The sequence below is a fragment of the Papaver somniferum genome, chromosome 5 (genome assembly GCF_003573695.1).
Source record: "Papaver somniferum cultivar HN1 chromosome 5, ASM357369v1, whole genome shotgun sequence".
Classification (NCBI taxonomy): Eukaryota; Viridiplantae; Streptophyta; class Magnoliopsida; order Ranunculales; family Papaveraceae; genus Papaver; species Papaver somniferum.
In genome coordinates this window covers 67,843,619-67,864,149 of record NC_039362.1, presented here as the reverse complement: position 1 = coordinate 67,864,149, position 20,531 = coordinate 67,843,619, and the positions used below count along the sequence as shown (strand labels likewise).

General features: G+C 42.5%; 1 pseudogene; it reads left to right on the top strand.

Annotated features, from left to right (window-relative positions):
• Window positions 1-4,719: 4,719 nt before the first annotated feature.
• LOC113284873 lies at window positions 4,720-4,819 on the top strand (annotated as a pseudogene).
• The last annotated feature ends 15,712 nt before the right edge of the window (window positions 4,820-20,531 follow it).

Sequence of the window (20,531 nt, the reverse complement as noted above, 5' to 3'; positions counted from 1 at the left end):
AATCAAGGGTAAACAGGGTCCTCCAGAGGGACCTCCTCAACATCACCTGTAGGAAAGGGTTCTAAAAAGGGTTTCAATCTCTGACCGTTAACCTTGGAAGAACTACTACCATCCGGTGTCTCGATCTCAATAGCTCCATGAGGAAAGCCAATGCGAACAATAAAAGGACTCGTCCACCGAGAACGTAACTTCCCAGGGAAAAGATGCAAGCGGGTATCATACAGAAGAACTTTTTGACCTGGAGAAAATGATTTCCTTAAAATATTTCTATCATGCACAAGTTTCATTTTGTTCTTATACTCCTTCGCACTATCGTAAGCATCAATACGAATCTCGTCCAACTCATTGAGATGGAGTTTTCTATGGGCTCCTTCCTTGTCAAAAGAAAAGTTTAGCTGCTTAACAGCCCAATAAGCTCTATGTTCTAACTCGACAGGTAAATGACATGCCTTTCCATACACTAGCCGATAAGGCGACATTCCAATGGGGGTCTTAAACGCAGTACGGTAACTGTTTTCTCTAATATACGTTTTATCTCCCTATTGGAAACCTCAACCTGACCACTAGTCTGTGGATGATACGTGGTAGCTACCTTATGTGTAATACCATATTTCTTCATCAAAAGCCTAAAAGGTCCATTACAAAAGTGCGACCCACCATCACTAATTATAGCTCGCGGTGTACCAAAACGTGTAAGTATATTATTTTTCAAGAAATCAATCGCAACCCTATGGTCATTGGTTTTACACGCAACCGCCTCAATCCACTTAGAGACATAGTCTACATCGACAAGGATGTATAGGTTACCAAAAGAATTAGGAAACGGACCTATAAAGTCAATACCCCACACATCAAATACCTCGACAACTAAAATAGGGTTCAAGGGAATCATGTTCCTACGGGAAATGGTTCCTAATTTCTGCAACGTTCACAAGTAACACAGTAACTGTGGGAGTCTTTAAACAACGAAGGCCAATAGAATCCACAATGCAATATCTTAGCAGCAGTCTTCTTAGCACTAAAGTGACCCCCACAAGCATGATCATGACAAAAGGAAATAATACTGGACTGGTCACTCTCAGGTATACATCTCCTAATAATCTGGTCTGGACAATACTTAAACAAATAAGGATCATCCCAAAAGAAGTGCTTAACTTCAACTAAAAATCTAGAACGCTCTTGCTTACCCCAATGGTGGGGCATTCGACCAGTAACAAGATAGTTCACTATATTCGCATACCAAGGTAATTGGGTAACAAATAACAATTGTTCATCAGGAAAGCTGTCCCTTATAGGAAGGGAATCATTAAAGGTATCCACAAGAACCCTAGACAAGTGGTCTGCTACTACATTTTCTGCACCCTTTTTGTCTCTAATGTCCGGAGAAAACTCTTGTAACAACAGGATCCACCTAATCAATCTAGGTTTCGTATCCTTCTTAGACAAAAGATATTTCAAAGCAGCATGATCAGTAAATATTACGATCTTAGAACCTAAGAGATAGGGTCTAAACTTTTCTAAGGAAAACACAATGGCTAACAACTCCTTCTCCGTAGTGGTATAGTTCAACTGGGCATCATTCAAAGTTTTACTAGCATAGTAAATTACATGAAGTAACTTGTTTTCACGCTGACCTAGCACAACACCAATAACATAATCTGAAGCATCGAACATGATCTCAAAGGGTAGGTTCCAGTTGGGTGCCTGGACTATGGGGGCGGTAGTGAGTAAAGTTTTAAGCTGCTCGAAAGCCTCTAAACAAGCATCATCAAAGACAAACTTAACATCTTTTGCAAGCAAATTGCAAAGAGGTCTAGAAATTAAGCTAAAATCCTTAATGAATCGACGATAAAAACCAGCATGCCCTAAGAATGACCTAATACCTTTTACGGTTTTTGGGACCGGTAGAGTTTTAATAAGGTCAACTTTGGCTCTATCTACCTCTATACCCTTTGAAGATACGATATGCCTTATAACAATTCCTGAACGAACCATGAAGTGACATTTCTCCCAATTAAGCACTAAATTATTTTCCTTACACCTAGTCAAAACTAATGACAAATGATGCAAGCACTCATCGAAAGACGAACCAAACACTGAAAAATCATCCATAAAGACCTCTAAGAACCGTTCTACCATGTCAGAAAATATGCTCATCATACAACGCTGAAAGGTCGCAGGGGCATTACATAGGCCGAAAGGCATGCGTCTATACGCAAAGGTACCAAAGGGACAGGTAAAAGTGGTTTTCTCTTGGTCTTCTGGGGCAATAGGAACCTGATTATAACCGCAGTATCCATCTAAAAAGCAAATAATGGCTACGTCCAGCTAATCTCTCTAGCATTTGGTCGATGAAGGGAAGGGGAAAGTGGTCCTTCCTAGTGACCTTGTTCAATTTTCTATAGTCAATACAGACACGCCAACTCGTGGTCATTCGGGTTGGGATTAACTCATTGTTATCATTCTGGACTACAGTAATACCGGATTTCTTGGGAACAACCTGAACGGGGTGACCCACTTACTGTCTGAAATGGGGTAGATAATGCCTGCATCTAACAGCTTCAGAACCTCGGTTCGAACAACTTCTTTCATATTAGGGTTCAGTCGACGTTGCATCTCCCTAGAAGGTTTGGTGTCACTCTCTAAATAGATATGATGCATACAATCAATAGGACTTATACCCTTAATGTCTGCTATGGTCCACCCTAAAGCTTCCTTGTTATTCTGAAGGACAGTCACTAGCCTACTTTCCTGATCACTATCCAAGTCGGATGCTATAATCACAGGTAAAGTTTCAGAGGGCCTAAAACACATACTTCAGGGTATCTGGTAATGGTTTAAGGTCCAACTTGGGAGGCTTTTCCAACGAAGGAACTAGGGTAGACTCGGAACGGGTAAAGGTTCGAACTTAGGTTTCCATCCATTACTAGTGTCTAACAAAGGGGTTGAATCTAACAAAGCATTCACCTCATTAATCACATCATCATCACATCAAAATCAATCCCAAAGTGAGCTAGGCATTTCTCTAATGGATCTTCTATCAAAGTGTTTGGTAATGACTCCTCTACTAAGGTGCCTATCATGTTCACCTCTTCTACGCTCGAGTCGTCCAGTTCATGGGGTAGCTTACTAATGTGAAAGATGTTCAGCTCAATAGTCATATTACCAAAAGACAAATTCATAATACCAGTTCGACAGTTAATGATCGCATTGGATGTTGCTAAAAATGGGCGACCTAAAATCACCGGTATCTGGTTCTCTGGGTCAGGGACAGGTTGGGTATCTAGGATAACAAAATCCACTGGATAAATAAACTTGTCGACCTCAATAAGAACATCCTCGATCACACCACGAGGAATTTTAACGGACCTATCAGCTAACTGGAGTGTCATCTGGGTAGGTTTCATCTCACCAAGTCCTAGCTTAAGGTACACATGGTATGGAAGTAAATTCACACTGGCTCCTAAGTCAAGCAAAGCTTTCTCAACACGGTTTTACCTATTGTGCAAGAAATGTAGGGGACCCTGGGTCTTTATACTTAGGAGTAGTGGTATTCTGAATAATGGAACTCACGTGACTAGCTAGGAAGGCTTTCTTGGACACTAAGCTTACGCTTTCGTGTACACAAGTCCTTAAGGAACTTGGCATAAGCCGGAATCTGCTTAATCGCATCCAACAACGGTAGGTTGATAGTAACTTGCTTAAAAACCTCCAATATATCATTAAAGTTGGACTCCCTCTTAGTCGGAACTAGCAGCTGGGGAAACGGGGCTCTGGGAACAAACCGGGCTCAGCAGGACCCTCATTGGTCTCTTTGGAGACTCTATCAGTTTTCTCATTCTCTGGCTCAGAAGGGTGAACTAACATGTTCACTATTAGGCATGGAAACCTTGTTGTCTATCTCTCTACCGCTCCTAAGGGTTTTAATAGCATTTACATGATCGGATGGTCTTTCACCTATTTCATTAATTCCTCTAGGGTTTGGTTGAGTTTGACTAGGAAACTTACCTCTTTCTCTTAAAGACTCATTTATATGACTAACCTGGGTTTTCAACTCGGAAATAGCCTGAGAGTTAGCCTGACCTATTCTCTTATTTTCTTCTATACCTTGAGCAACAGATTGCTGAAACTGCATAGTGTTACGAGTTAACAAAGCAAGAGACTCTTCTAAACTCATAATCTTCTTATCCGAAGGGTTCTGAAACTGTCGGGGCTGAAGGATTCTTAGGATAGCCAAAACCTGGGGGAGCTTGAGAGTTACTAGACTGACCTTGATTCTGGCCCTTAGACCAAGAAAGGTTGGGATGGTTTCTCCAGCCAGGGTTATAGGTTTCTGAATAAGGGTCAAACTTCTGACGGTTATCGAATCTAGTTGTTATAAAGAGCATTGGCTTGCTCTTCAACAGTATGGTCTTCCCAAAAAGGCTCTATTCTACCACTAGTACCACTAGACCAATTCCAACGCTTCTAACCTTTGGAATGGGCTGTTTTTAGCATCTGACTCTAGGATCATCCCTATGACATTGACCTACTAGAAGAATGTTTCTGGGGTTCCCTATTATTTTCCCATTGTTGGGTCTTATTGGCGATTTCATTCAAAAATGTCATCGCCTCATCAACAGTTTTATTCTCAAACCCACCTGTGCATAAGGACTCAACCATGGTTGTTGTTGAATAATCTAACCCTCGTAGAGGATCTGAACTAACCTAACCTTCTCTAAACCATGATGAGGACATTGAGAAATTAAGTCATTGAACCGTTCTAAATACCTATATAAAGATTCTCCCTCTTGTTGAGCAAAAGTACAAATTTGTGTCCTAATAGACGATGTTTTGTGCCTTGGGAAAAACTTATGTATAAAGGCAGATGTAAGTTGTTCATAGGTTTCAATTGACTCAGAATCCAAACTATACAACCAAGATTTGGCTTTATCTTTTAAGGAAAAGGGGAATAACCTAAGTTTCAGTGCATCATCACTAAGGTTTTTAATTTTCAGAGTACTACATACTTCCTCAAATTCCTTAACATGAAAATAGGGGTTCTCATTCTCTTTTCCTAAAAAGGTTGGGAGCATCTGTAAAGTCCCAGGTTTGAGTTCATAATTTTCCTCGGTTTCAGCTAACTTGATACAAGACGGACGAGAGGTCCTAGTTGGGTTCAATAAAGCTTTTAAAGTTTTCATTTCTGGCACTACCGAAGGACTAGGAGTACTTTCTTCACAAAGAAGCAAATTCTCAAAACTGAAGTTTCCAAAAACGGGGATCTCTAAAGAAAAGTCTTCGAGCTCCCCGCCTTCACAAGAAGAACTACTAGGTTTATCACTAATCAGACGACCTAGAGTGTTTCTTTTCCAAGCCCGTTCTACCTCGGGAATACACTAGAAAAACAAAACTAAAAAGAAAATCCCTAAAAGGGAAGGGAAGTTCTATGCAAACACAAACAAGGCTGACTCCACCACAGCAAACCTACTGAATTCTAGCAAACAAAAAGCATGATGGCTCCACTTAGATTGTTTCTAGACCAGCTTCTAATCCTTCGAGAGGGAATTCGTTACAATTTAAGCAAACCCCTCTGGAGTAAATCCGAGTCAAAGTAAGTTGAATTGAGGCGAGGGAAGCTCAGTGGAGCTTTGATACCCAAGTCCTCACCGCTATCACAAGGCGGCGCAGTCACGCATTCAACTCACAGAGACCATCATGAACTTCGAAGTATGCTAAAAGAGTAACCAATATTTTTCGAACGACTTTCCTACTAAGATCGTTACCCTATAGGTCTCGTTCTATTCCAAATTTTAAAGCTTAGGTTCGCGTTTGGTTTCGTTTTCCTAAGGAGGGCTAGAAGAGAACGGTGATGAAATCCGAACCCTTATCTTGTATGGCCAGTTCTTGCCCTTTACTAGGAATTTAAAACAGCCGTTTTCAGTTCCTCAGCATATATGCAAACGAAGGAATACAGTAACTCGCTGACAGGGGATTCGCGAGTGTTCCGACAAACTTACCTCCCGTTCCAGACGGGGGATGAACCATTATCGTCGACTCGGGCCACAACTCCTATGTTGTGTACGAACCCGAGGGGCCGAGGTGGTATCGTAATCACCGTCCTTCTCTGCAAACAGTTTAATATTTAATCTACCCTTCCGTAGGGTTTAAAAAAAAATTAATGTCCAAATGTCCAAAGTCCAAAAGAAAGGTCCAAAAAATAAAGTGCAAAAAGAAAAAGAAAAATACAAAATAAAAAGAATTCCTAATACAATCTAATAAAATAACACTCTCTTTTTTTTCTCTCTCTTTTTCTATAAAAAAAAAATAAAAAAAAATCTTCTTCTTTAGCTTCTTTCGCTTTGCCTTTTACTTCAAGTCTTTAAATATTCGCCAAAAGCTTTGGCAAAAATTTCTTTCGCTCCAAATTCCCAAAATCTGAAACGAAAAGAAAAAAACCCAAAAACGTAAAGAAGAACAAAAAAAACTAAAAAAAAAAAATCTAAAAACTCTATTCTAAAGACAAGTCCCTGGCAACGACACCAAAAATTGATGATATTTTCAATGATGTTGTAGTAAAGAGTTCGTTGAGGCTTGTGAAGGCAATGAATTCTAGACTTAATAGAACTTAAAAATATAGAAAACTTAACTCAGAATTGATTTCAAGTGATTGGAAAATAACCAAGACACTAGAATCCACTATTACACATGAATGATGTCAAATATTTCATAACTCTAATTATCCTTTTAATCCTTTATTTCTTAATCCACAAATAATCAAACATATTCTCAAAAATTAATTGTATCCCTTAAGCATAGATTATCTAACCAAAGCATAACCTATCTAATTGAATCACAACTAATGAAGAAAATTATGTAAACTTTTAAGAACTCTGCAAAACCAGTGATTGAGTGAATTATAATTAAATATTAGAGAAAATGAAATAGTTACCCATTGTTCATGTGTGAATAGCTTCATCCATTGCCTTGGTTACGAGAGAATTAGCCGCTCATCATGTTGGAAACACGCTCAAAAGTTGATTTCATTTTGCTCAAAGGGTTACAAATGATGAATAAGGGAGAATTATAATAAAAATCGGGTTTGCAATGCTTATAACTATTGCAAAAGCCGTTACAAAGAGCCGTTACTGTACTGTTGCGTTTTTTAAGACTGTCTCTGATCTGCGACCCACAGTGTGAGTCGCCGACACTGTTTAAAAACGACGGTTGTGGCGAGTCTGTTCTTCGTGTTCTTCAGTGTTCTTCAATGGCAGCAGCAGGAGGTGGTCTCTCTGCAAATTCGATTTTTTTGACTCTGTGGTGCTCTAAACTTCTCCCAATCTCTCCGTCCCTTCTATGATATCCCAGCAGCCTATTTATATTCAACATCCCCCTCGAATCTCGAGTTAAATACCACAAATTCTCTATTATTCGGCAGTAAATAAAAAATATTCTCCGGATATTTTTTTCTTCATCCGAGCATCTGCAGCTGTCCAACCTTCCTTATTTTCCTTCTACACGCCTCTGCAGAGTCCAAACTCCATCCAAACACGAGCAGTACACGTTTCAATTTGTTGTAATCCCGTGATGGAGTTTTCCGGCCACGTACTCCTTGTTTTCTTCACCACGGCAATTCCAGCCAAATTGACTCGAAACAAACACCCATACCATCTTTGTTAGGACATATCACAACTACCCATTAAGTTTCAGCCCTTTAGTCTACCCATAACTGCTTCAAATTTCGATCGAAACTTCATCCAGTTTCAGTGCTTCTTTTTCCCGCCAAATTTAATTTTCAAACGAAGAAGATGGTGTCCCCCTAACCAGCTGTGGGGTGCGAATAGCAGCTTCCTGGTTTGGGGGTGACCTGGGGTACCCCTTAGTAATTGGGGTGCCCCTTAACCAAATCTGGGCTCCGTATAGCAAGTGTTCTCCGGGGGTGTTCCGAGTGATTTTTTGAGCCGATTTTTCCAACAATATTTATTTTCCAAAAATACCTAAAAATACACAAAACACCATAATAAGGACGAAAACAAGTACCAACAATACGAAACATTGAGGACAAATTAGACACATAAAATGCGTCTATCAACGGCATGCTGGCGTAGGCGCCTATACCTCACTGTCTCATGAAGGTGCAATCTAGACCACTGAATTTGTTAGGTAAAGAGGAATGGCTGAGACTGATTTGCGACAGAAATCTCATGCTGCAAAGGCCGCGCGTCATGCCTACTTCGGGCGCGTGTTTCGAGACGACCAAGCCTGGTCGGTCTTGGCCGATCAGTCAGGCGTGCAGACGGCGGGCTGGTATACATGTCTGTACCTTATTGTCCCATAGAAACATGATCTAAGCCACTCAATTTTTCCGGCGAAGTTGAGTGGTCGAGATTGGTTTGCAATTGGGAAGTGTGACCACGCCTAGTTTGGGCGTGCAAATCGAGGAAACCAGTCATGGTATGTCTTGGCCGATCGGGTGTGGAGATAGATGGGCCCACAATGATCGTGTTGATACTCACCGGACCTGCTTAGTCTATTCCTGGACCCTTCATTCGAGCAGGAGAAAATGGACGCTCGTGATCGATTTGCAACACAAACCCTAATTAGGGTTTTTGGCCGGCCGCGTGTTAGCTAGTTTGGCTAACCGAAAATATGTGTTATATACCTCATATGGAGAGGCCGATTATGTGGGGCACTTATTAGGCCGGTGCTGAGTGCGGTGGTATGTGTCGGTCATGCAGGTAGGAAGAAGATCCGCCGGTGTACATGACAAGCTTTGCCTAACCGGTCATGGGATAATCTACGCCGTCCAACCATGTTGGTGAAGTTGGACGGTCGTGATGAATTTGAGACTGCCGTAGGCGGTCTTGTGCGCACAAACTTTTCCAAGCTGCTCCACACCAGTATGGATATCCATTCTGGGCTGGCGTTTGGTGATTATTTTGTCAGGCGTGACTTTGCACCTTTGTGGCCGATTTGCGTGGTCGTGATTATTTCCAAGACTGTCATAGACAGTCCAGATGCTCGATCGGGTTAGTATAACACTCCGAGAATTGCAGCATGTACGGGTATTTCGTATGTGCTTCATTATTAACGCTTGGAGATTCGATTTGCTCTGCTGAGAGCAACACTCAGTCGTCATTCCGCACCAATAATGAGAGTGGAGCAGTACAGGAAATACAAGGCTGGTCATGCATTAATTGATAATGCTATAAGTTTACATTGATGAAGTATTCACCATTTTATTAGTGGCTTTATCCTTTGCAGGATGTTAGCGCATAATTTGGGCTTTCACAGTTTTAGCCTTAAAATGAAAATCCACCATCAACATTAAGTCCCCTGCCTAGCACATAATGGTTACACTATTTTGGGGTAGGCATGAGATGGTGAAAAATTTGTATACGAAAATGACTAAGTTAAAGTGAACACATATTTACCGCATAAACACCGCCAGGTGCTATCTTGGAGCTGGTCAAATTAGGGTTTGGGAGAAAATCACGACTTGGTCGGCGTTGAGACCTCAGGATAAGCTCTGTTGTATCTGATTCGGTCTTCCCTTAGGGTTTCCTTCAGCGCGTATGCGGGGTTTAAAACTGTCATTCATTGATAGGTTTTTCTTGCAGAAACTCTATCTCTTCAACATGTTGAACAGCAGCAGATCATCTTCTTCTTATCACCTAGGATCTTATGTTAAGCGTGCACGCCCATTTGAGGTTCAAGATGAACAGCTTTGCGATGACTCTCGTGTTCGTGCTCGCTGGAGGGCCGTACCAGTTCGTTCTCCCCTTTTTTTGCAGGGACGCCCATGTGTGACAGTGGTCGATGATGATGATTTGACCAGTCCTCTTCCTTCAAATTCAAATACAACCACCCCTGCTGATCTCGATGATGCCGACTTAGGTATCTCGTCTTACGAATATCCCAACGCAGGTCTTCCATTCGATATTCACATGAAATGTCTGTCTTCCAGCTATCGAACCATCGGCGGATTCTTGGCGCGGAAGGAGTTTGTGCCTTTATACACAAAAGTATGGAAGAGATATGGCCATATTGCAACCAGGAATGTAGTTCAACACTGTGCATCTTCTTTGGTTACTACGGTAAACTGCCTTCTTCCCCTGATTGCCGAGATGGAAGGCATCTCCATCTGTAACGTTGCCGAATCAAAATTTGAAGAGTAGGAGAACATGGTGTCTACCTGTGAATCGATGGGATTCAATGTGGGTTGGCTACAACAGCGTCTTGACATCATCAAGGTTGATCGAGCCGGCATCCTTGCGAACGTAGTTCCTGCTGCGAAGGATATCTTGGAAGAAAAAAAGGCTCTGGCCGCTGAATCGGAGAAGGTGGAGCAGACAGTACAGAACTTGAAGAATAGGACAGAGAGATATCAAGCTAGGTTGAAGATGATGCTCTCAAGGAACTATAACCTGCTGGATGGCCTCTTCTAAGCCGCATTCAGCTGTATTCTTTTATTGTTAATGAAGTTCATGTCAAGAAGATTTCTGAACATCTTTGTGGAATAAATTGCATTGGTTTTTGATTGGTGAAAATGGGTTTTTTCATTAATGCATTTCTGAATAAATTGATAATTCGAATGTGTAATGAAAATAAATACATGTATTGTTGTGTCATGAGACAGAAGCGGACAATGATCAATCATGATATGCCTTGAGCCATTTTCCATTGATGACTGCTTCTAATTTGCCACCGTCCACCTTGATGATCTTGTAGTAGCCGGTACTGTAAGCCTTAGTGATTGTATAAGGACCTTCCCATTTCGGTGAAAATTTTGGTGCAGACACGTCTTGCTGGATGTGCTTGGTCGTCTTCAAAACCAAATCTTCCACTTTGAAAACACGTGGTTTCACGGTTTTGTTATACGCCCTGGAAATTCTATTCCTGTACACCTGAATGCGTTCCTCTGCTTTGCTTCTTCTGAAGTCCAGAGTGTCTAACTCAGCTACTCTGGAGTTTGATGCTTCAGCCTCGTTCCAGTGGACCCCGGTTGCTGTTGCAATCCTGGCTGATGGGATTTTGATCTCTGCTGGGAGAATTGTGTCTGCACCGTAAACAAGTGAGTATGGAGAAAATCCAATGGAGCTTCTGGGTGACGTCTCGTATGCCCATAGCGCCATTGGTAACTGGTCATTCCATTCTCTAGGATTGTCATGTACTGTTCGACTGATAATCCGGATCAACGTCTTGTTGGTACTCTCAGCTTGTCCGTTTCCTTGAGGGTAGTAGACAGTGGAGAAGACCTGCTTAATTCCATATTCTTCAAGTAACTCTCGTACCTTTTTGTTGATGAAGGGAGTGCCATTATCAGTGATAATATGCTTAGGCACACCAAAACGGCAAATGATATACTCTTTAATGAAAGCCGCAATTGTTGCTCATGTAGTTCCTCGCATAGGAATGGCCTCCACCCATTTAGTGAAGTATTCTGTTGCGGTTATAATATATTCGTGCTGCTTCGATGATGGCGGATTGATTTTTCCGATAATGTCCAGTCCCCAACTGTAAAATGGCCACGGACTGCTTATAGAGTGTAAAGGGGTGGAAGGCGCGTGAACAAGGTTCCCATGAATTTGACATTTGTGGCAGCTCTGAACAAAAGTAGCTGCATCGTCCTCCATGGTCGGCCAATAGTATTTCTCGTGTATCTGGAGAAACAGTTTCCTCTTCCCTTGATCTTCCCCTTCGTGCGTTTCCTTCAGCATAACCGGGATTTCTGTCCCAGACAGGCACCTCAATAGATCACCTCCGAAGCTCTTGCAGTATAAGATCCCTTCATGAAGTACGAACCGCTTGGCCTTTTGCTTTATCTTGACAACATCCTTTTGACTAGCAGGAGTTTCCCCATCACGGAGATATTTAATGTATGGCTCTCTCTAGTCCCCGGTGTGGTCCACACTAAAGACCTCCAATTGGTGTGGCGGTGCTTGACAATTTGAGCAGGACTTCTGAAGCAGTCGAGATTGAGCCTCCATCTCCGGCCAGTAATAGCCCAGGCGTTGAAGTCGTCGGTAAAGCGTTACCACCAGTAATTGTCCAAAAATTTCATTATCAACACGGTTAAGCTGTAGTTGTGCTTCATCATCCCCAAGACATCTCGATAGGGAACCATCCGGGTTTCGATGATATAACATACCATGAAGCATGAATAAGTTCTTCAGGGTTTTGAGACTGACCTTTCCTTGGGAAAGTGAGCTGCTGATCTCCTGAATGATCGGAGTTCGCCAATCGCAAATCTTGGTGTCTTTGTATTGTCACAGCCATGTTGATTCTATGGTTCTCCTCTTTACTGTCAAGGTTTCTTCCAAACCTTCGAACTTCAATTTGGACGCCAGCGTGGCTAGACAATCGGCGTGTTTGTTGTTGCTGCGACCAACATGGATTATGGTTGCATCGGCAAAGTAGTTTAGTAACCTTTGTGCTTCTGACCGGTATGGAGCTAGCGTTACTTCCTTCAATGCGCATACTCCATTCATCTGGTTCACCAGTAACTTGGAGTCACCTCTTATCTCCAGACGTGTGACTCCTGCTTGCTTGGCTATTGACAGCCCTATGAGGAAAGCTTCATACTCCGCTGAGTTGTTGGTGCGTTGGAAGTCCAGCTTGAAGGAGTCTGGGAATACTTCCCCAGTTGGTGATACTAAGACCACGCCCGCTCCTCCGGTGTTATTGCTAGGGGTGGCGGAGCCGTCAAAATACAACAGCCACACTTCTTCCTCGACAACAGAGATGTCTGGAAATTCTCCAGGAAGATCCTCGTGTAGCCCCGTAGTGCCTTCTCCAGGGAATGCTGCTAGTAAGTCTGCGACTGCTTGACCCTTGATAGCTCTAGGCGATGCACATGTTATGTACAGCTCTGACATTTGGAGAAGCCACTTGGTTGTCCTTCCCATCAGGACTGGTTTTGAAAGTAAAAACTTTGCAGGATCAGATTTAGATACGAGTACCACCTTGTTGGAAAGTAGGTAATTCCTAAACTTCTGAATGGAATGGATTAGAGCTAAACATGCTTTCTCCGCCTTGGGATATCTGAGTTCAGCGTGTCTTATTATTCGGCTGAACTAGTATATGGGACGTTCGATTCCCTTGTCGTCCTCTTGAGCGAGCGAAGCCCCGAAGGTAGTATCATTGAAGGCGGTGTAGAGACAAGACGGCTTCCCTTGGATGGGAGACTTCATGATGGCTGGATATGACAGTATTCGTTGAATCTTTCGAAACGCTTCCTGTTGGGTTGCGGTCCAGATGAAGCTGTCTCCTTTCTTCAACAAGGGGGTGAATAAGGCAATAAGTTGGGCCAGACCAGGTATAAAACGTCGAATGTAGTTCACCTTGCCCATGAAGCTTTGGAGTTCCTTCACAGTTCGTGGAGGCGTCATTGTGAGGATGGCTTGAGTCTTGGACGGGTCTACCTTGATCCCTTCTGCAGTTACTTGGAATCCTAGAAATTTGCCTGAAGAGACACCGAAAGCGCATTTCAAAGGGTTCATCTTCAATTTGTATTCTCGACACCTCTCGAACACTTGCTGTAAGACTCCGGTGTGGTCTGCTCGAGCTCTTGACTTCACCACAATATCATCTACGTAGTATTCTACACGTTGATATGTTGCACCAGCGTTCTTTAAACCGAATGGCATAACGGTATAGTAGAAATTTCCAAGGGGGGTTCGAAAGGCTGTCTTACTTGCATCGTGTTCATACATCCTTATCTGATTGTAACCGCTGTAACCATCCATGAAGGAGAACATGTCGTGTCCACTAGTGGCGTCCACTAACATGTCGATGTTGGGCAGAGGAAAATCGTCCTTGGGGAAGCACTTGTTCAAGTCTCTGAAATCTACGCAGCACCGGATCTGTCCGTTTTTCTTCTTTACTGGAACTACGTTAGCTAACCAGGTCGGATGATGAATAGGTTTGATAAAGCCGGCAGCTAGCAACTTCTGAATTTTGTTTTTGATTTGCTCTTCCACTTCATGTCTGAATTGCCTCGGAGACTGTTTGATCGGCTTGGATCCAGGTATGACATGTAGATGATGGGTGACCAATTTTTTCATCCAGGCCAGGCAGTTCCTCATATGTCCAGGAAAATACATCTTGATACTCCTTGAGAAGTTGGACAAGACTCGCGCGTTCGTCTGTGGAAAAAGTCGAACTGATAGAGACAGGCTTGGAAGATTCTTCATTCCCAATGTTAACAGTCTCGAGCTCGTCAGTTGTGGAGTTGGTGCCATCTTGTAGCTGTCGCGGAGCGTCCAATACCTCCTCTTGTGGCCGGTCGTTCTTGAAGCATTCATATGGGAGGAGAGACTGGGTACCAGTCTCCCCTGCTAATTGCTAACAGCGGCGTCGATATATTTTTTTCCCCTTCTGATCACGGCTTGCCTCGAAAGCTCGTTCCCTCTTGGTGTGGACGTGAGTTGCAGCTTCATCGGATGAAGAAGAGTACCTGGTCAGCAAAGGTGCATCGTGGGGCTTAGCCCTCAGTGATGCAAGTCGGTCCTCTTCCTGAATTGAAGTCCACGTGGGTAGTGGGGTGCACAAGACTTTGTATGATCCTCCATGCGGAGTTTCCTTTGGATCGAACAGTTCCACTCCGCATATTGGTGCGTAAGGAGACAATGATGCAGGAATACGGATGACTTCCTTATTCAGCATGGTCTTCAGGCACTGGTGATACGTTGAAGGGACGACCCTATTATCATGAAGCCACGATCTCCCTAGTATCATATGATAGTCCGGCTCCTTCTCTATGACTTCGAATTTCACTTTTGACCGAACATGCCCTACTGATAAATTCATATTGACATACCCGTATATGCTGGTCTGGTTTCCTTCAAAGTCGAAGATGCTCCTGTGTCGATGAGGGCCCTCCTGAACTCTGAACCTTTGATGCGTGCGGTAACATGCAGGGCCCGGTTGTGACCTTCCCCCGCCATCATGTCGTCCTATGTAAATGTGACATTATTTACAGATGTTTCTGATGCATTTAGTACTTCTGTACGTGAAGGAGCCAGGTGTACGTCCAAGGCTATCTGGTTAACTGCAGCAAACGTCTCCGCCCGCTGATTCTTCGAGAGGTGTAAAAGTTCACACAAACTTTCCACTAGAGATGCCGCTTCCTGATCCACTGGTCTCTGGTTCGTAGTAAAGCTGTTGATTTGAGAGGGACCAGTCCCGGTGTAGAAGTCTCCGGAATGCTCATCTATGATGTGATCTTGACAAGGAGATCAAGTATGCCATTTATCTCTTCCTTGATTAGCTCCATGTTCTTCGTATGAATATCTTGTACCCGCGCTAGTTCACTCAACGTTGGAAGTCTCCTGATTAGACCATCAGGTACGCCGTTGGGAGGAGGGGTATCTCTGTTGGAGGAATCACCAGGATTTGAGGCCGTTGAGGCGGTCCTAAAACCAACCATCTTGAAACTGATCGAATGGTATTGAAGAAATTGACTTTACAACCGAGAGATTAACCTCCCACTGTGGTCGCCAATTGTTTAATGGGTGAAAACTATTTCTGCCGGTTTTGGTAATGCGGATGAGAAATGAGTCTAAACCCTAAACAAATGCACTGCACGGGAGTGCTTGTGATTCGAGAAATCAATCTGTACAACTCTGGCCTAAACCAAGAAATGGTCGTTCCAGACTTGCTTCGGTCACAAAGTGAAGCAGATGGGGTTGATCTTAGGGATGGAAGCGAATAAGGTGTTGAGAATGTGGAGGTGTTGGCTGTTTATGACTTATATCAGAAGCTGATCTGGCTTGCAGAATGTAAGCTATCAGTTCTGGTGTTTGGATACGATTGTATCAACACTTGGTTTCTATCTTGTGTTGATTTGAAATAGGGAGGAGAACCTATTTATACAAGTCATTGAGCCTTACCCACGTCTCTCATGGGAAGTGGAGAAAGTGGAGTGATGGAGTAGTGGAGTTGCGTGTGTTAGTGGCACACGATTAGTCTTGCCCACTTCTCCCATCATCACTAACCGTCCATGTCTTCCTGACACATTCTTGTGATGGCGTGTTGTGCGCTGCACGCTGTAAACCGCCAAACCAATACCCCAGTATGTATCCCCCAGTTTGTGACATGATTAATGTCTCGAGTGTGTGGATCGTAAGACCCACAAAAGGTAGCATGTGATGCTAGATTAAATAACTATGTTATTTAGGAAGTCGATATTTGTGAAATATCGTGTGTATTTTATGCAGGTAATGCATCGAATATAATCAGCATGTGTGAAGCATCGTTGTTTTAAGGCTTAACGGAGTAAGTCACGATTAAGCGTCTTAAAATAAATGCATGTCTAACCATCTTCGAGTGATCGTTTGGAGGCTGTACAGGTAAGTCCTGACTTGGCCAATCACTTTGTGCGGAAGAGTGGTGGACGGTGATTGTGGTGATGCCTCACTGGTCGCCTAATTCCTGTCTTAGGTTGTCCGTCCAAGCCGGTGAAGTTGGACGTACAAGATGGATTGCGACCCACATCTGCGACCATTGGATTAGGGTTTAGGAGGTGCTCAAACACCAACCTTTAGCTTGATCGAATCCAAGCGTGGGAGACATATTTGGCAGGGCCGATCGGGCATGTGTGTAGACGGCATGTTGGCGTAGGCGCCTATACCTCACTGTCTTATGAAGGTGAAATCTAGACCACTGAATTTTTCAGGCAAAGAGGAATGGATGAGATTGATTTGCGACATAAATCTCATGCCGCAAAGGTCGCGCGTCATGCCTACTTCGGGTGCGTGTTTCGAGACGACCAAGCCTGGTCGGTCTTGGCCGATCAGTCAGGCGTGCAGACGCCGGGATGGTGTACACGTATGTACCTTATTGTCCTATAGAAACGTGATCTAATCCACTCAATTTGTCCGGCGAAGTTGAGTGGTCGAGATTGGTTTGCAATTGGGAAGTGTGACCACGCCTAGTTTGGGCGTGCGAATCGAGGCAACCAGTCATGGTATGCCTTGTCCGATCGGGTGTGGAGATAGATGGGTCCACAGTGATCGTGTTAATACTCACCGGACCTGCTTAGTCTATTCCTGGACCCTTCATTCGAGCAGGAGAAAATGGACGCTCGTGATCGATTTGCGACACAAACCCTAATTAGGGTTTTTGGCTGGCCGTGTGTTAGCTAGTTTGGCTAACCGAAAATACGTGTTATATACCTCATCTGGAGAGGTCGATTGTGTGGGGCACTTATTAGGCCGGTGCTGAGTGCGGTGGTATGTGTTCGACCCTCTCATGGTTAATTTGAACCATCCAACCATGGTGGTGAAGTTGGATGGTCGTGATCAATTTTAGGTTTTTAGTGGACTTTTCTGCGACCCTCAATTCTCCACGCTGACCCAACTTCGGACAATCGTATATTGCAATCTGGTCAGGTTAGGGAAGAGTCGGTCATGCAGGTAGGAAGAAGGTCCGCCGGTGTACATGACAAGCTTTGCCTAACCGGTCATGGGATAATCTACGCCGCCCAACCATGCTGGTGAAGTTGGACGGTCGTGATGAATTTGAGACTGCCGTACACGGTTTTGTGCGCACAAACTTTTCCAAGTTGCTCCACACCAGTCCGGATATCCATTCTGGGCTGGCGTTTGGTGATTATTTTGTCAGGCGTGACTTTGCACCTTTGTGGCCGACTTGCGTGGTCGTGATTATTTCCAAGACTGTCGTAGACAGTCCAGATGCTCGATCGGGTTAGTATAACACTCCGAGAATTGCAACCTGTACGGGTATTTCGTATGTGCTTCATTATTAATGCTTGGAGATTCGTGTTGCTCTGCTGAGAGCAACACTCAATCGTCATACCGCACCAATAATGAGAGTGGACCAGTACAGAAAATACAAGGCTGGTCATGCATTAATTGATAATTCTATAAGTTTACAGTGAGGAAGTATTCACCATTTTATTAGTGGCTTTATCCTTTGCAGGATGTTAGCGCATAATTTGCGCTTTCACATTTTTAGCCTTAAAATGAAAATCCACCATCAACAGTAAGGAACGTGACTGTACCTTAATCGGTGTGAGACTTGGTTAGGGCTCAACTACATTCCAGTCCGATGTTAACTTGTAGTAGGCTAGTGTGTGTAGCGGCTTAATACAGTATGGTGTTCAAATCTGGACTAGGTCCCGTGGTTTTTCTGCATTTGCGGTTTCCTCGTTAACAAAACTTCTGGTGTTTGTGTAGTTTTTTTCGCATTATATTTGTTTACATAATTGAAATATCATAGTTGTGCGTAGTTCAATCAATTGGAAAATCCGACCTTGATTGTTGAATAAGAATTGATTGGCACTTGGGCATTGGTTTTTGGTACCGTCCAAGTTATTTTTCATATCAATCGGGATCACAGACTTAATAAAAATAATGTTTTAGATACACTACTGATTAGAGCACTTAGAATAACACAGTTGCAAAGGAATTATTAAAAAAAACAGACAATATCCACCTATTGTAATACTTAATCCTTTTTCAAATAGATGTAACAACAAAATAGTCAAACAAGAATCAGACTTGAGCAATCTCGATATCAGTCCTTGCAACTCTCAAGTTAGTTTCAAGGACACGTCTGTCAAGGTTAATCAACAAAATGAGACAGAGTCTCACCACTAGTATTAAATGAAGATACTTCGAGATTCGTTTTATAGTGACATTGTCTATGTTTTTTCTCCTTTCTTCTATTACTTTTTTTGTGAGATTTGATCTAAATTCCTTTGTTACAAGGAAGTTCGAAAATTCCTCTTTACTTGAACGATTTCCTGAAGAAAGGTTTTCTCCAGGATCAAGACGTGGACCTATTGAGATTCGGTTCAGAGAGTCAGAATCACTTTGTTAGAGCAAGCTCGGTTAAACTCACCAAGCGTTGGTATGTCAAGTCTGGTTGTCACATTTTAGTGTGTCAAAACTCATCTAAAGTCGTTTAGTTATATACTAGAGTAAACTTCGTTTAGGTTAGACTAGGAATGTTGAGACATACAAGTATTACTCCGAAGACCTGAAGAATGTGAAGAAGAAGAGGACTACAACGACAATATCATCCTTCCTCTTGAGGTTAGTAATATTAACTTGAATTGTTTCATTCCTAACATATCTTTCAAGTCGTGTTGTATTGAAAACATAATTGCGAAGCTGTATATACTACACATATTGTATAATACTCTAGTGATGTGACATGGTATTAGGGAATTAGATTACCAAGTATAACACTTATCTCTTGAACTTCGTAGATATGACATCGACATAATCTTGTATATATTGTTATGATTATGTGAATTGGGTTATGATGAAGATTTCATCCTAGGAAACAATGTTTGACATTCGTTTAAAGGAAGTACATTCATGAACTTGCTTCGTGAATCGAAAGAGAACTCATTAGGCTTATTGGTTCGGCTATTCATTGCAAATCTTTGGATGACTAATATGTGTGAGATGGTAGAACCGATCGTAACTATGTTATGTATCTTGGTATAACTAATCACAATGCCTGAATTATGATTTGACATGACTGGTTTTTATTAATTGGTGTAACCGATCCTAAGTAATCACCATGAGATGGTATGATCGATATTTATAATTGGTGTGACAGATCTTAATAATTGGTGTGACCGATCACAATGTGTTGTGTAATCGATCCTTGTAATTGGTAACCGGTCCTGATAACTGGTGTGACCGGTCACAAGCAATACCATGGGAATATGGAACCGATCTAATATAACCGGCTGTGGTAACTTGTTTGACCGATCACAAGTATTTCCATGGGAATATGGAACCGATCTGATGTAACCGGTCCTGGTAACTTGTAGAACCGATTGAACCCATGTATGCGATTTGATATTTGATACAAAAGAGTCAGGAAAACTTGGTCTATAAATAACTAAGTTTTCACTTCTAGCAAACTATCCTAAGAGCCAGGCAAACTTCATTTCTTGTTGTTTCTGGTGGAGCCTTCCATTCAGAGAGGAAAGTATCCTAATTAGGTGAAATCTCTTACGATCGCTCGTTTAAAGACTTCCGTGGGATCAAGAAGCTCTACGAATACCGTTAGTGGAAAACTAGATAATTGAAGTGTTATTAGTTTTCGCTTGATGTGATTGACTAACGATTGTTCAAACTTTGTTGCACCTAGTTTGTTTATTCTTGAGAATCTTCTCTTCTGATATAAGATTCACTCAAACTAGATTGAAGTATCGACGGGATATTTAGAACTGTTGTTATATCTAAAGACATCTTGTGATAATCCATTGTTAACAGACTCCGTTCTGTGTGTGATTGATCACAAGATATTCAAGTGGTGTTGTGAAGGTTATTATTGAAGATTAAAGAAGATTTGAAGACGAGGAAGATTTCTTGTTAGTTCTCATATCTTTGTGTGTGCACAAACCTTGATCGGCTGGGATCCAACTAGGATCGGATTTATTCGGTTGATTGGTTGCGTGATCGACATCACTTTATAATTTCTCGTTGAGATCTATACTGATTGATTGTGAATCTATACTTAACTACTTTGGTAGTTATTGGATAGATTGATCTAACCAGGCAAAG